Raw genomic sequence first — 16,582 nt, 5'->3', positions numbered from 1 at the left:
GCGAACCGGTAGTGAAAAAAATCAGAAACTCACCACTGGTTGCAATGGTCCTAAAGTGTGAAAAACAATTATAAGTCTCCTTTCTCAGTGCCGTTGTAACTTTGAGCAGTCACTAAATGGACTCTTGTAAATCAGGGGCTATCTGGATCGGGTTAACATTCTCCCAAAGTGATTCTTATACATATCCGGTTTGTTAAATGCTTGCCGTTTGCCCATGTCCATTTAGATACCTGATTCTTGCTTGACATCTTTCAAGGGATTTGCCCTGGAGCTTTTATTCTGCTTGCATTTTGATCTGAACGACAGCAGTTTCTTTTGAGAAAAGGCTGGATAAAGTCATTGGAACAATCCTCCTGTATGGAACATTTGGCTGCCATCTTTCCCTAAAGCCACTGCACACACATCACAAAGAAGGAAAGTTGACAAGCGATAAGAAGAGGAAAAAATAGTAAATCTTCTTTTCTCCAAATATACTTTTTTATTTTCCATTTTCATGACGTATGATCACATATGTACTATTACATAGCCAGTATCCTATTGTATTAAGTAGTAATTACATCAGTTCCTCTTGTCAGCAACACCCAGAAAGATAAAAAACCATTATTAGCTCTTCTGCTCACCATACACCTCTTTCTTCTACCTCTCTCCTACCTCCTTTCTTCCCTCCATCATCCTTTCCTACTCTACTTCCCCTTCCTTTCTCCTTCTCCTCTCTCTACATTCCACTCCTCCTTATCCTCCTCATCTTCCCCACCTTACCCTCTCTCCTATCCCTCTCTTCCCATCTTTCTTCTCTCTTCTGTTTCCCACTCTTCCTCTCAATGGTGTATTTCCGCTTCTGAGCAAACTCCAATCTATGTTGATGGTATTTATGCTTCCATATCAATATACTTAACATATCTTGGTTTTAAAGAAAAAATAAGAGAAGACTTTATACATGTGCAATCATATTACATTAAAATCTAACACCCCTCATCAAGCCTAATATACATCCCTCCCTCCCCCCTCCCCCCCAATCCTCCCAGCCTTCCCTCCCCCGACTTCCCAGAACCCATACACGGTATAAATCTTTAACAAAAACAGTCTAAAATATATTGAAAAATAGTAAATCTTAAAAGATGAAGGCTGGGGTCAGAAAGAAATAATAGATGAAGGATGCCATTATGGCAGGTGCCAAGAAATACAAACCAGATTTCAAATCTAACGAGAGAATGTAGGTAGAATGGCATCATATTGGCCAGTATTAGGATAGCAATAGCACTTAGACATATATACCACTCCATAGTTCTTTACAGCCCGCTTTATTACAGAGTCAGCATATTGCCCCCAACAATCTGGGTCCTGATTTTACTGACCTCGGAAGGATGAGTCAACCTTGAGCCGCTCAGGATCAAACTCCTGGAGTGAACAGTGAGTTAGCCTGCAGTAGTGTATTCTAACCATTGTGTCACCGGTTCCACCACAAAACCGCGGTAGACTAAAGCGCGCTCGACGAAAGCGCGTACGTGACATCATCACAGCGTGACGAAAACAGCACGCTGTGAGTGGTAAAATTAAAATTAACGCGTAATTCTAAACCTAACCCCCCCAAACCTAACCCTAAACCTAACCCTAAACCTAACCCTTAACCTAACCCTAACCCTAAACCTAACCCTAAACCTAACCCTTAACCTAACGCTAAACCTAACGCTAACCCTTAACCTAACCCTAAACCTAACGCTAACCCTTAACCTAACCCTAACCCTAACCCTAACCCTAACCCTTACCTTTACGTGAATCGGCTTGCTTTAAAAGCGCTTTTTAAAGCACCCTTTTTTCTCCGCGGTCATATTTGTCGCGCTGCTGATGACGTCAGGTACGCGCTTTAATCGGGCGCGCTTTAGTGGACTGCGGTTTTGTCGTGCCACGTGTGTCACCATAAGTGCTTCAATATTAGGAATTAGGCTACAATCCAGGGCTCAGATGCATGTGGTACATATTTTTACCATTAGGTTTTTGCAAAGCACACAGTATATAGGGTGCTATTATGAGCTGTGACTCTGAATCTGTAAATATTTCACCCCCCATTTTCTTGGGAAATAATTCCTCTAAATCTCATTCAACAAAGCCTTAGAATAATTCTCTTTTTCTTTGCTGTGTTAGCTTTAGTGCTGTTTAATTTTAAGAACCATTGCTGGTTAACTGATACCTGACCTGCTTTTTAGTCCTGGAATGTGTAAAATCTCAATTTCTAATTGCTTTAGAGTATTGGGCTGTCTGGACTGGGGAGGCGGGAAGAACTATGTTGTACTGCTATTGGATTAAGAACATAATGTTTACCATTTTTGCCTTCTCTGTTACCAGACCTCTTTTTAAATAAATTTTCTTTTGTTAGAAAAAGTAAGAAGTTTAAAAAAGGGAGATACAGATGAGGAAGATACGGCTCTGTTTAAGCAAAACATTTTATTTATTTAGCCGAGGTGGCGCAGTGGTTAGGGTGCAGTACTGCAGGCCACTTCAGCTGACTGCTATCTGCAGTTCGGCGGTTCAAATCTCACCGGCTCAAGGTTGACTCAGCCTTCCATCCTTCCGAGGTGGGTAAAATGAGGACCCGGATTGTTGTCGGGGGCGATATGCTGACTCTGTAAACCACTTAGAGACAGCTGAAAGCCCTATGAAGCGGTATATAAGTCTAACTGCTATTGCTATTGCTATTAACTTTCATGCAAAAATATGAGATATTAGATTATTATTGCTATTGTTACTTTTTTGATTGATTAAGCATGTCTGTACTCCATGTTGTTTTTCCATCACCTTGGGCTGCCTGTATGGCTCTTTGGGAGTTGTGGTGTCATGGTGGTGCAGTGATTAGAGTGTGGTATTGCAGGCTGACTTTGCCCACTGCCAGGAGTTCGATCCTGACTTGCTCAAGATTGACTCAGCTTTTCATCCTTCTGAAGTCAGTAAAATGAGGACCCAGATTGTTGTGGGCAATATGCTTACTCAAAATTACTTAGACCAGTGGTCCCCAAACTTTGTGGCATGGCAGCCCAACTGGGGAAGAGGAGAACTGGGCTGTGTGAGTGGTGGGTTGGTGCGCGCATGCACACACAGCCCTTATGCAAATGATGGGCTGCTGCACATGTGGCAGCTCTATTTGCACAAATAGCAGGACAGTGTCCACCCGCAAGAGTGCCCGCCAGCCCCCCACTCACACAAGTTGAGTTGCATGCATGCTCCGGCCAGCCACTCATGTGTCCCAATCCCAAATAGGCCACTGGTTTAGAGAGTGCTGTAAAGCACCATGAAGTGGTATATAAGTCTATTGCTATTGATAGAAGTTTCAGTAAAGCAAGCTGCAGAAAAAATAATAATCCTATATGTGACATCCTGTGTTCGAATCTTAGAAAAATATCCCAGCGAAAACCTAAATTGAATCTTGAAAAGAAGAGAACTAGAAATAATAGCAATAACACTAACAATAGCACTTAGACTTATAGTATATACTGCCCCATAGTGTTTTACAGCCCTCTCTAAATAGTTTACAGACTCTGCATATTGTCCCCCAAAATCTGGATTCTCATTTTACTGATTTCGGAACGATGGAAGGTGGAGTCAACCTTGCTCCAATTGAACTCCAGTCTGTGGGCAGAATTCACTTGCAATACTCTCCTTAACCACTGAACAGAAAATTCAGAAGGGCTGGGTTTAAGGAAACAAAGAAGAGACAGCTAACAATTGAGGATCTCAAGCCAATATTTTCCACATGGTGGTTTTGACTGAGAAAAAAAACTTCATCTTAGAAAAGAAACCCTAAATACTTCAGGGAATGAGAAACAGAACATGGGAGAACCTGGGAAAAAGATTTTGGAACAGAACTGTATGACTCCAAAACCAAGCGGAACATTATAAATAAAGAGTCACTGAGAGCTGGGTAGTATATACATTTAATAAATTACTACCTGCTATCACATTATCTTGCAGTAATATTATTGTGGATTCTCATCTGTAGATATTACTGTCTTGTTAATCAGTATATTGTTTAGTTGTAATCCCTTTAAGTTTTGAGAAAATTTAATGTCCATGCTGCTTTCTATTTCCATGCTGCTATCTTAAATGCAACATATGTGATCCTGATACAAAGGAGGGATCCTTCATTACATTTTAGCATTTATAACTAGCTCTTAAGGCCCCCAAAAGACTTCTACTGAAGTGTAATCAGGTTTTGCTGGAGCTTAGTTTTAAATCAAAAATTTAAAGAGAGGTTGCCATCCGAAGTTCAGATTTTCTGGAGAAACATCACTGGACACTTTTATCTATGATGAATAATTTATTTAGAAATATATACAGATGGAACAAAAGGGGAGGGATCATAGTACTAGCTCATCTACCAATTCCTGTTTCTGATTAGATTTTTAAATCGGTTCTTGATGCCTCAGGATATCACAAAGAGTATAAGACTTTCTGCTTCCTAGGCTTACCATATGAAAAGCTTAATTGCTTTAGGAAGTGGTTGGATCAGTGGTGGGTTCTTAACCGATTTACAACCGGTTTGCTGAGAGGGTGTTTTGCATGGGCAGTGCCATGCAAAAGCAGGCAGTGCTTGCTTCACTCGTGCACATGCCTGCTGCGCATTGCTGTGCATTGCTGTGCATTGCTGCGCATTGATAAGCATTGATAAGCATTGATAAGCATTGATAAGCATTGCTAAGCATTGCTAAGCATTGCTAAGCATTGATAAGCATTGAGGTGCATTGCTGCGCATTGCTGCGCATTGCTGTGCATTGCTGCGCATTGCTGCGCATTGCTGCGCATTGCTGCGCATTGCTGCGCATTGCTGCGCATTGCTGCACATTGATGAGCATTGCTGCACATTGATGAGCATTGCTGCACATTGATGAGCATTGCTGCACATTGATGAGCATCGATGAGCGTTACTGCACATTGGCGAGCATTGCTGCACATTGCTGTGCATTGCTGCGCATTGCTGCGCATTGCCGTGCATTGCTGAGCATTGATGAGCATTGATGCGCATTGATGAGCATTGCTGAGCATTGATGAGCATTGATGAGCATTGCTACGCATTGCTACGCATTGCTACGCATTGCTACGCATTGCTGCACATTGCTGCGCATTGATGAGCATTGCTGTGCATTGATGAGCATTGCTACACATTGATGTGCATTGCTGAGCATTGCTGCGCATTGATGAGCATTGCTACACATTGATGTGCATTGCTACACATTGATGTGCATTGATGTGCTTTGCTACACATTGATGTGCATTGATGTGCATTGATGTGCATTGCTACACATTGATCATTGTACTACCTCATCTATCAATTCCTGTTTCTGATTAGATTTTTAAATCAGTTCTTGATGCCTCAGGATATCACAAACAGGATAAGACTTTCTGCTTCCTAGGCTTTAGGAAGTGGTTGGATCAGTGGCTTGCTTCACTCGTGCACATGCCCGCTGCGCATTGCTGTGCATTGTTGCACATTGCTGCGTATAGATGACCATTGATGACCATTGATGAGCATTGCTGCATTTTGATGCACATCGAGGAGCATTTCTGCACATTGATTAGCATTGCTGCGCATTTCTGTGCATTTCTGTGCATTGCTGGTCATTGCTGCACATTGACTAGCATTGTTGTACATTGATGAGCATCAATGAGCATTGATGAGCATTGATGAGCATTGCTGCATTTTGATGCACATTGAGGAGCATTGCTGCACATTGATGAGCATTGCTGCCCATTGATGTCCATTTCTATGCATTGCTGGTCAGTGCTGCACATTGATGAGCATTGATGCACATTGATGAGCATTGCTGCCCATTGATGTCCATTTCTATGCATTGCTGGTCAGTGCTGCACATTGATGAGCATTGATGCACATTGATGAGCATTGATGCACATTGATGTGCATTGCTGCACATTGATGTGCATTGCTACACATTGATGCACATTGCTACACATTGATGCACATTGCTGCACATTGATGCCCATTGCTGCACATTGATGCGCAGTGCTGCACATTGATGCGCAGTGCTGCACATTGATGCACATTCATAGTTGAATGAAATTGTTCTGCGCATGCACAGAAACATGCCGGCGATGGCAGAAGAGACCAGGGTACTGTTTCGAGGGCTTGGCAGGCCTGGGTCCCTTCTGGTTCCAGCGACCCAGGCCGCCATACCACTACTGGTTCGGCCGAACCAGTCCAAACCAGTAGGAACACATCTCTGGGTTGGATTTGCTTCTAGACCAAATCTAGACTATTTACCTGAACGTCAAAAACTTTGGTGTTTATCAAGAAGGCAGATGGTACCCTGGCTTGTCTCCTTGTTGGTCTCTGCTGCAGCTTCCCTAAAGAAAATGTCAAAAATGAGAGTTTTTCACACGTGTTCTGCTTTAGTGATATTTGAATATCATTTGGGGGGACAGTATTGTTTCCAGTTCAGCAGAGCCAATGATTGCTCTCAGATTCTGAATTTTCTGAAAACAGCATGAGATAGCACTTACGGCAAGAAAGTGCTTAACCAAACCGAAGATCAAAGTACGAAAACGGGAGGAGGCATCTGTGATTTATAAGACATTATCAATGTTTTATCACGCATCACATTGCAATGGTGCATTAACCCTGCTATATTTTGCATCTCAAAATGTTCTAACAATTAGTCAGAGATTTCTCATTTATGTATTCTAGATATGACTAGACTACTGTACATCTGGAGACTGAGTTTTTCAATTAATCCAGAATTTAAGCAACCCCCCTTTATTTATGTTTTAAATAAAGTAATGAATACATAGTAAGAATCTCATTTCCGACAAATAAGGATTTAGATATATTTAAAGGAATCTAATATCTTCAAATACAATTGAGCTTAATTGTGATGAGGGTTCTTAATTTTTTTATTTTAAACCAGGTCACATTTCAAGGGCTTTCAGGATAAAATTTAATTGTATTTTTTAGTTTTACTTATATATTATTATTTTACTGTGTCCAGAACTAAAATAAAGATTTTAATAAGAGCTAACAATTAAGCATCACAGACCACATTTCTGGACATAGGTAAGATTTCATGTAAATCCAAGAATACCTCTAGAGGAAAAATTCCTCTAGAGGAAAAAAAAATAAACACTATTTTTAATAATAAACACTATAAAATAAAAACTATTTTTTTTAAAAAAACTATGATAAGACATCAGGTATAACAAAAAAATTAATCCACATGATTCATAGTGGATCATACAACCAAGTTAATTAAATGTATGTCTACACTACAGCGTAGTGTCAAGTAATTATTTCATTCTTTCATTGAAATAAGGGAGATTAAATATTTTTAGCTGTGGTTTTTGGATGTGCAGTATATATGGCCTATCAATATGTCACTTAGGCTTTCTGCAAAGTGACATGCAAATATAAACATTTCTCCCTTCCTATATTATGTACTAAGACAAATTGGGACATGCTTAGTATATTGCTTTTTGTGACTGAAAGGATCGTCTATTGCTGGCAATAAAACTCCCAGAGAACATAATAGGGATCATCTTCCATTTGGAAAAAAAATGATGCCTTTTTAAAATATTAAAAAAGCTTAAAGAAACTGTAATCAAGGCATTTTCTCTCTGCTTCTTTGGGTGCTCATCAGTGGTGGGATTCTTTTTTTTTTACTACTGGTTCTGTGGACGTGGCTTGGTGGACATGGCATGGTTTGGTGGGTGTGGCTTGGTGGGCGTGGCAGGAGACAGATACTGCAAAATCCCCATTCCCTCCCGATCAGCCGGGACTCAGGAGGCAGAGAATAGATAGGGGGCGGGGCCAGTCAGAGGTGGTATTTACCGGTTCTCCGAACGACTCAAACTTTCTGCTACTGATTCTCCAGAACTGGTCAGAATCAGTGGTGGTTGCAATTTATTTTACTACCAGTTCGCTTGTGCATGCGCAGAAGCACACATGTGCTGAAGCATCTGCGCGGTGTGGTCGGAACTTCCAGCTGCCAACGCTACCAGTTCACCCATCAAGGGTGAACCAGCAGCAACCCACCTCTGGTGAGAACCTGCTGAATATCACCTCTGATGCTCATATATAAAGGAGTGAAGAACAGATGCTCCCCGTTTTGAATGTCTGTTTATCAGATGGTCATATTTAGACTGCTCTGTTTATGTTGTAAATTTGAGATATCAGTCGAAGTCTAAATATATTAAGGAAGGTTGATTTTTTTTAAAAAATAAATATTTTTATTAGTAAAAGAAAAATACAACAACCAATAACTGGTAAAAAACAGTACAACATTCACTGTTTCGCTTTACATTTGACTGCGTTTCAAGACGTTCCCATATATCAAATCCTTATAGACATCAGAGGTTAGATATCTTCTCCGCTCCCTCCCTTTTCCTTCCTTGTTTCTTCTTTCCCTCTCCCTTCCTTCTCTCCCTCCTTCTCTCCTTCCCTCCTTCCTTCCCTCCTTTCTTTTCCTATCCTACCTTTCCTTCCCTCTCTCTTTCCTCTCTTCTTCCCCCCTCCTTCTCTCATATCTTCCCTCCCTCCTTTCCTCCTTCCCTCCTTCCTTTCTCTTCTCTTAAGTTCCCTTCTTTCTTCCCTCCTTCCTATCTACTCTTCTTCTCTCCTTCCTTCCCTCCCTCTTCCTCCTTGCTTCCCTGCCTTCTTTCCTCTCTCCTTCCTATCCCACTTCTCTTTCTTCTCAACTTTCCACCTCTCCCTACCCTTCTCTCCTTTCTCTTCCTCCTTTTTTAACCTTCCCCCCCTTCTTCTACCCTAAGGAAGGTTGATTTATCTGACATTACATTGTGTTTGATGTTAGATTTCCACGAGCCAGTTAATTTGGCAAAGTCCAACCCAAATAATCTTTCCCCCCTGATTTTGCTGATCGATTTAGGTTTTCCACGTAAGGTACATATATTTTACAGTGCGTGAAGGTTTTAAGTGTGTGGTGCTCTGATTATGTCTTCCACATTTCTCTTTATTTTAGACTTTGCATCGCACCCAATATTGTATCACAGCAGCTGAATTACCTACAGCTCTGAAGAATTTTTTTGTTAACCTCTATAAACGTCTAGAGCGAAGCATTTTTGTCTCATTCCAGAACTTCTGCAGGAGTAGAATTTTGTTTGAAAGGACAAATTTTACAATACAGGCTTAGCACATTAAACTTAGGAAAGGGCCAGCCCTGTTCAGCTTAGGCATTTACGAAAGAAAGACCTTCGATTCCATTTGTAGTGAAATGTATAGTTTTACTAAAGCCAAGTGGTTACAGCATAAGCAAACCCAGATGTGAATATTCCTGCTTAAACCCAGTGTTTTCCCCCTTTCCTGGGTCATCTGTATTCAAACTAGGTGTTTTGGTCCTAATGTTTGGTGCCTCTTTGATGGTTGTTTGACTTATGTTATCATGCATGTGTCTTTGGATCTTTCAACTATTGTCTATGTTTGGCACTTCTGGTTCCTGTCATTCCCTCCTCCTTATATTCCCCAGTCCCCCTTCCCCCTTTTTGACATGATGCCATCAAAGCAAAGTAAGGCTGAAGCAATGTAATGGCAGATCTGACAGCTTGATCAGAAGGAGTCCTGAAAATGGAACTGCTCACAACAATGGATAAACCCTCCTAATTATGTCTATGGAGATTCTTAGTCATCCAGGTCATGGTTGTCCCAAAGAAGCTTTCTTTTCTTCAAGAAGGAGCTGAGGTGGCGCAGTGGTTAGGGTGCAGTACTGCCGGCCACTTTAGCTGACTGTGATCTGCAGTTCAGCAGTTCAAATCTTACCGGCTCAAGGTCGACTCAGCCTTCCATCCTTCCGAGGTGGGTGAAATGAGGACCCAGAGTGTGGGGGCAAGTTGCTGACTCAATTTGCTAAAAAAAATTGTAAACCGCTTAAAGAGGGCTGAAAGCCCTATGAAGTGGTATATAAGTCTAATAAATAAATAAATAGATAGATAGATAGAAGGATAGATAGATAGATAGATAGATAGATAGATAGATGATAGATAGATAGATGATAGATAGATAGATAGATAGATAGATAGATAGATGATAGATAGATAGATAGATAGATAGATAGATAGATAGATAGATAGATAAGAAGCAACCAGACTTTCTGGTTTTTCTTTGAAGATGTTTCGCTTCTCATCCAAGAGGTTTATTCAGTTCTGAAGAAGCTTCTGGGATGAGAAGCCAAACATCTTCAAAGAAAGTCCAGTTGCCTCTTGAAAAAAAAATAGCACCTTTGAGACCTCCTAATTATGGTTAAGAAAGAAGTAAAAATCCTTATGACAAGTATCAGCAAAACATGGCCTGTTGATGCCCATCAGATTGGATTTATTTATTTATTTATTTTGGCCTAGGAAGGGGCATACTTCAGTGACGAAAGCCTGTTAAAAATGCAAAAGAAGAAAGAGGGGTAGAGAAGGTGGGAGAGAGGATTGGAGGGAGGGTGAGAAGGAAGGGAGGGAGTGTACTGGGAGAGAGGAGTGGTAGAGGGGGAGGGGAAGTAGGGTAGAGGGGAATGATGGAGGGAAGATAGAAAGTTGGAGGGGGGGGCGGAAGAAAGAGGTGTATGGAAAGTGGAAGAGGTATATTGGGTTTCTATTTTGGGGGGTATTGTTGACAAGAGGAATTGCTGTGATTATTGTTTAATGTTGTATGGCCCCGGCTATGCACAGTATATATGTGACTGTATGAAAATGAAAAATGGAAAATAAAAAACATTTAATACAAAAAAAAATGCAAAAGTACATTGAGCTTCTGTATGGCCTTGCCACCACTTCATACCTTCTTTAAATTTTTTATATACATAACGGGATACAAGCCAATCATCAAGCTTAAGCTAAAAGCAAAATCGCAGAGCTCAAATTTGCGAGGGCAACCTTATCCACCTGACCATGTCTCTGGGAGCTTGACGCGCAACAGAACGCAGAAAGGAAGCTGTCTTTAGAAACATTTTGTTATGCTCTATTTGCCTCCTCCATTATCCTCCCCTCCTTCACTTCCCTTAGATAAGGACGCTGAGCTTTGCAATCATTTACAAAACTTCAGATGCTCATTTTTGTAATTTCCTACTCAGCCAAATCAAGACAGCATTTAAGTGCTACACTTGGTTGGATTCTTAAACGGAGTTTACTCAAGGAGAATTAGGGGTATAGCTTGCTGTGCTGAGAAGGAACAGGGAAGTATGAGTAAGATTTACAAGTCTTTATAATCTCTGCTGGCAAAAGTGTTGTTGCTGGCACTGATGGCATTACCTAGTTTGGTAATGAAATGTCTGCAAGAAAACCACCAACCTCAGAGAGCACCAAGAACCTCAGAGTGTTGTTACAATATCTAAAGAACAAACATGGTGGGTATATCCATGAACCAGTCCAGGATATTTCAGGGTTAATCTAATAGAATTAATTCTCATAAACTCTTCAATGGGATTTTAACAAGGAGTCTATGTTTATGGGCTTTAGCTCTTAATATGGGTAATAGAACCACAGTATGGGCCTATGAATACCCTTTATAATGGATTTCCAAATGTTTAATGGTTAATTGAATCTTAACATGGATTCACTAAATGTTGTGTGAGCAGAAAAGGGAAAGTGGATGTCAATCTTGGCATCAAAATTGGGCATATCACTACTGATATATTCTTTTATTTACAATAATGCCTTTGCATCCATACAAGCTATTCTTAGAAGATGAAATGTTCTAAATCAGTGTTTCTCAAGTTTGGTAGTTTGAAGATGTGTGGACTTCAACTCCCAGAATTCCTTAGCTGTCAAGGACATTCTGAAAGCTGAAGTTCACTCATCTTGAAGCTGCCAAGGTTGAGAAACACTGTTCTAAATGTTCAGAAGACCCAGTTTTTCTTTTTTGAGAAAAAGGTCAGGAAAACTGAAGAACTAAGGAACATCATTTACAATGTTGAAGACTGTTTTGCAACATGCCACATCAAGAAGAGGAGCCATTTTGTGAATGGGCAACACCCGTTTGCAACCTATGATGTACTCTCAAAAGTTCAAACATCCTTACCAACACCCCAAATATATTCTGCATTAAGGGTTTGGATTTATTTTTGTCCATAGAAATGTTCAAAAGTTTGTTATGCATTTGACCCCTATTTTTTTGTTTACAATGGTTAAAAAAGTAACTATTATGGAGAATAGTCAAACAAAAAAAAATAGAAGAAGGAAACTTAATGTGTTAGTTTTAAAAGGCGTGCATAAATTCCATCCATAAAGATAGCATTTAAAAAGTAAGATGACCCACTGTTCAAAACCAGTCCAAATTTAATTCTGCCACTTATTTCTTCTGTTATCCAATTTAAATTAATTTTAAGTTTTTTATAGCAGTCACTTTTAAAACAGAAAAAATTCTTCACCAGCTGAAAACACCTTCTCTTTCCGTATCCTTCCATTTTGGAGCTGCCCTGACCTCATCAGCCATTTGACTGGATTTTTTGTCACCAGCTTGAAGAATGTCTCTTGGATCAATCAGGGACTTTGCAATGTCCCTGTGATCAGCAAGATGTATTCTTCCTGTTCACCGTCTCTACAGTTTAGGTCTGTTTGGACCACCCAGAGACAAAAGTGTTGACTGCGATCTCAGAACATTGAGATTGCACGTCGTGTCGTCATGACTTCTGATCCTCCCCCAGAAACGTTCAAAATTTTTGTTATGTATTTGACCCCTATTTTTTTGTTTACAATTGTTAAAAAAGTGTACAGATCTTTGAATGTTGGGCATAATTTAGCATTCAGCTGAGCATATCCCCTGCAAGTTTCAACTTCTGAAATATTCAGTTTAATAAAAATATTAAGATGTTAGAGCCGGCAAAGATCCTTGCCTTCAAGAACCACTACATTGAACAGATTAAACTAGAGTTATGTCCAACTATATGGCAGCCCTTTTCTTGCAATGTTTGGCTTTATTTATTCTTTTAGAAATTTTAGAAATACAAATATTTCACAGATATTACCCAACATAAAACACTGAATACATAATTCAGACTTGCAGCTTTTGGGATTTATTTTTCCAACAAACTATAAAAGAATGCCAACATACTTGCAAATAATTACAGGATTGCTTTCTATCTCTGGTTTCACAGATGCAGTGATGTCTGATTTCTCACTCCTGCATACAGCATTTGTCTCCCCCAGACTCAAGTGTATTGGATCCAGAATTAAAATATCAGTTCTGTTCTTCACTACCTAACAGTACATTTAAATCTGAATGGATGCCTTTTTCTTTGCAAATTGTAACCGCAGAATCTATTCAGGGCTTAATGAGTTTCATAGATTCAATTGTAATTGAATCTTCAAGCCTTTCTGAATTGACTAGCATATTCACAAGAACTGGACTTACCAGAAGGAACTATATTAGAAGAGGGAACAGTTGGATATTTAAGAAGAGTTATAGGTCATAGGGATTGAGTACAGTTGCCTTATATTGGTGCTATTTCTTTGCCAAAGCTGTGCTTACATCTTGAATAGGTGGTTGAAAGTAATTTATAAACTTGATCCATGTGACTATCTCATGCCAAATGCATATATACATACCCATCATTCCATTCTAACTTGTTAAAAAAAGAAATGTGATGAAGCAAATCTAGTTTATATTAGCACCATTCCTGATGCATGCCCATATCTACCTATCATTTCAAGGTATCCTTGCTTCCATCATATAGCAACACCACTTAGACTTATATACCGCTTCATAGTGCTTTTACAGCCCTCTCTAAGTGGTTTACAGAATCAGCATATTGCCCCCAACAATCTGGGCCCTCATTTTACTGACATCGGAAAGATGGAAGGCTGAGTCAACTTTGAGTCAATCAGGATCAAACTCCTGACAGTGTAATTCAGAGTTAACCTGCAATACTGCATTCTAACCACTGTGATACCGCGGCTGTCATATTCATATTCCACTTCATGCATTGATTTTCTTTATTCAACTTCTCATCTCTTTCTTTCGAAACATATCCTTAGCTTCTTCCAATTATAACTTCTTCCACACTCAATTCACTCATCCTTTGTGTATTCGTCTTGCAGTTAGAGTCTCATTCAATCTCTCTCTAAGAACAAGCCACTTCAACATAATTTTGTTCTGATCACTCACTTTTGTATTCAGTTCACCCATTCACTTATTTGGCATCTATTCATTCTGAAGCTATGCCTTTTTGTGCACACCTATTCACAATTCTATTGTTTAACATGTCACAAACATTCCCATACACATCTCTTAAACAATCATTTTGGAGTCATTCCAATCTCTTTGAATTAAGAGCCAAGGTGGCGCAGTGGTTAAATGCAGCACTGCAGGCTGACTGCTAGATCAGCAGTTCAGCGGTTCAAATCTCACCGGCTCAGGGTTGACTCAGCCTTCCATCCTTCCGAGGTGGGTAAAATGAGGACCCAGATTGTTGTTGGGGGCAATATGCTGACCCTGTAAACCGCTTAGAGAGGCCTGAAAGGCCTATGAAGCGGTATATAAGTCTACTGTTATTGTTATTGCTATTGCTATTATTTCACTTTTCCCTTTCCTTGCATGTACATTTTATTTTTAAGGCTTACTCCCAATACTGTCAATTAATGATCAGGAGAAGTAGCCTGCAGCACTGCATTCTAACCACTGTGCCACCATTATTATGCATTCGTAATTAAGTTTTCATTCAAAAATAAACTTTTTTTCCCCATGTGCTCATCCACTTCAGAGGATCAACTCACTACATCTAATCTGTTACTTCATTGTTCATTTTACCTGTATGGCATACCTGTTTTTAATTTGAAAATGTTATCACTTAAATCATGATATTTATTTATTTATTTATTTATTTATTTATTTATTTATTTATTTATTTATTTATTTATTTATTTATTTGTCTTGTATGCCGCCCACTCCCGGAGGACTCCGGGCGGCTCACAAAAGACAAGGGAAAGGGGGAAAACGAGACAAAGACAACATATTAAAAACAAAACCAACATTCACAATTTCCGTGGAGGTAAATGCTTCTCAGCTGCCCCCCCCCCCCCGCCTGCTGGAACAGCCAGGACTTGGTGGCTTTGTGGAAGGCCGGGAGGGTAGTAAGGGTCCGGATCTCAACAGGGAGCTCATTCCAGAGGGCCGGAGCTGCAACAGAGAAGGCCCTCCCCCGGGGAGTCGCCAGCCGACATTGGCTGGCAGATGGAATCCGGAGGAGACCTAACCTGTGCGATCTAATTGGTCTGAGAGAGGTAATCGCAGGTACCCAGGTCTGATGCCATGTAGGGCTTTATAGGTAGCGACCAGCACCTTGAAGTGGATTCGGAGACTAATAGGTAGCCATTTACTTGTACTTTTTACCATATTTACCATTTACTTGTACTTTTCAAGTCACAAACTTCCATATGTCATGGTAATTCCTATGTGCCCATAAATACTGACTACCGCTATCTATCTTCCTCAAAGGAAGAAAGGATAGGATGAGGCTGGAGCCCAGTGATTTTACTGTTCCGTGTCTTTTAGAATGATGGTTGAGGCATCAATTAGTCATTATCAAGATTATATACAAAACTGTGACATCCCAGTTTTTTACCTCGTGTTGGCCTTCATATACATCAAATTCTTCCAAAAATCTCTGTGTCACAATGAATTGATGTTGTATGTCTGTGAATCCAGGAACAGTCCAAGTAGTGTGGTCTGTTCTAATTGACAGATAGAGATTATATCAATGTATAAATGTTGTTATTTATTATTATACTGATGCAGTCCAAGATTTTTGGTGTATAGCACCCAGTATGCCCTAAAGCACTGGGACCACCATGGCTGATTTATTCATAATCTTTCAACTCTGGTTTTCAGTTCTTGACACATTGTGAAAAGTGGAAACATGAGATTTTATTAGCACTCTTTGCTGTTCGATAGGCTAAGTCACTGAAAGTCAGAACTCAGAACATAGCAATGGCAAATAATAAAGTTGATAATGAGTCATTATTAATAAGAATAATCATTGTGGTTTGTCACACGCTCATCCAGTTTTGGCATTTTTGCTCACCGTGTCCTGGAAAAGGCAGAAGTTGTTAAAGATATCATCCCAGGATATAAGCTGATCCAGAGAAAGCTGCCTTTTGCAATTGACTTACAATTATCACGGGTATTATTTTTGCTTTCTTTTGTCAAAGACATTCTTCTTCTATTTGTAGCTCTTTGTATTTCATGATTACTGCCCACCTCCCAATTTTTCTATTTTGCTATCTCTGAGTATTGCAATGTATTTGTATTTGTATTTGTATTGTATTTGTTTATTTGTATGCCGCCCTTTTCCCTGGGGGGACTCAGGGCGGCTCACAATCCAAGGGGGAGAAAGACAAACTTTTAAATATAGGACAATACATGATTAAAACGCAACATTCATACCATTCGGGCGGGTTACAATCTTTAGCCCCAGGCCTGACGGGATAGCCAGATTCTAAGGGCTGTGCGGAAGGTCTGGAGGGTGGTGAGGGTACGAATCTCCACGGGGAGATCGTTCCATTGGGTCGGGGCTACCACCGAGAAGGCTCTCCTCTGTGTGGTGGCCAGTCGGCATTGGCCAGCGGATGGAACTCGGAGGAGGCCTAA

This window comes from Thamnophis elegans, chromosome 4, assembly GCF_009769535.1.
Source record: "Thamnophis elegans isolate rThaEle1 chromosome 4, rThaEle1.pri, whole genome shotgun sequence".
Lineage (NCBI taxonomy): Eukaryota > Metazoa > Chordata > Lepidosauria > Squamata > Colubridae > Thamnophis > Thamnophis elegans.
The sequence above is the reverse complement of the archived record's forward strand: the minus strand, read 5'-3'. Positions refer to the sequence as shown.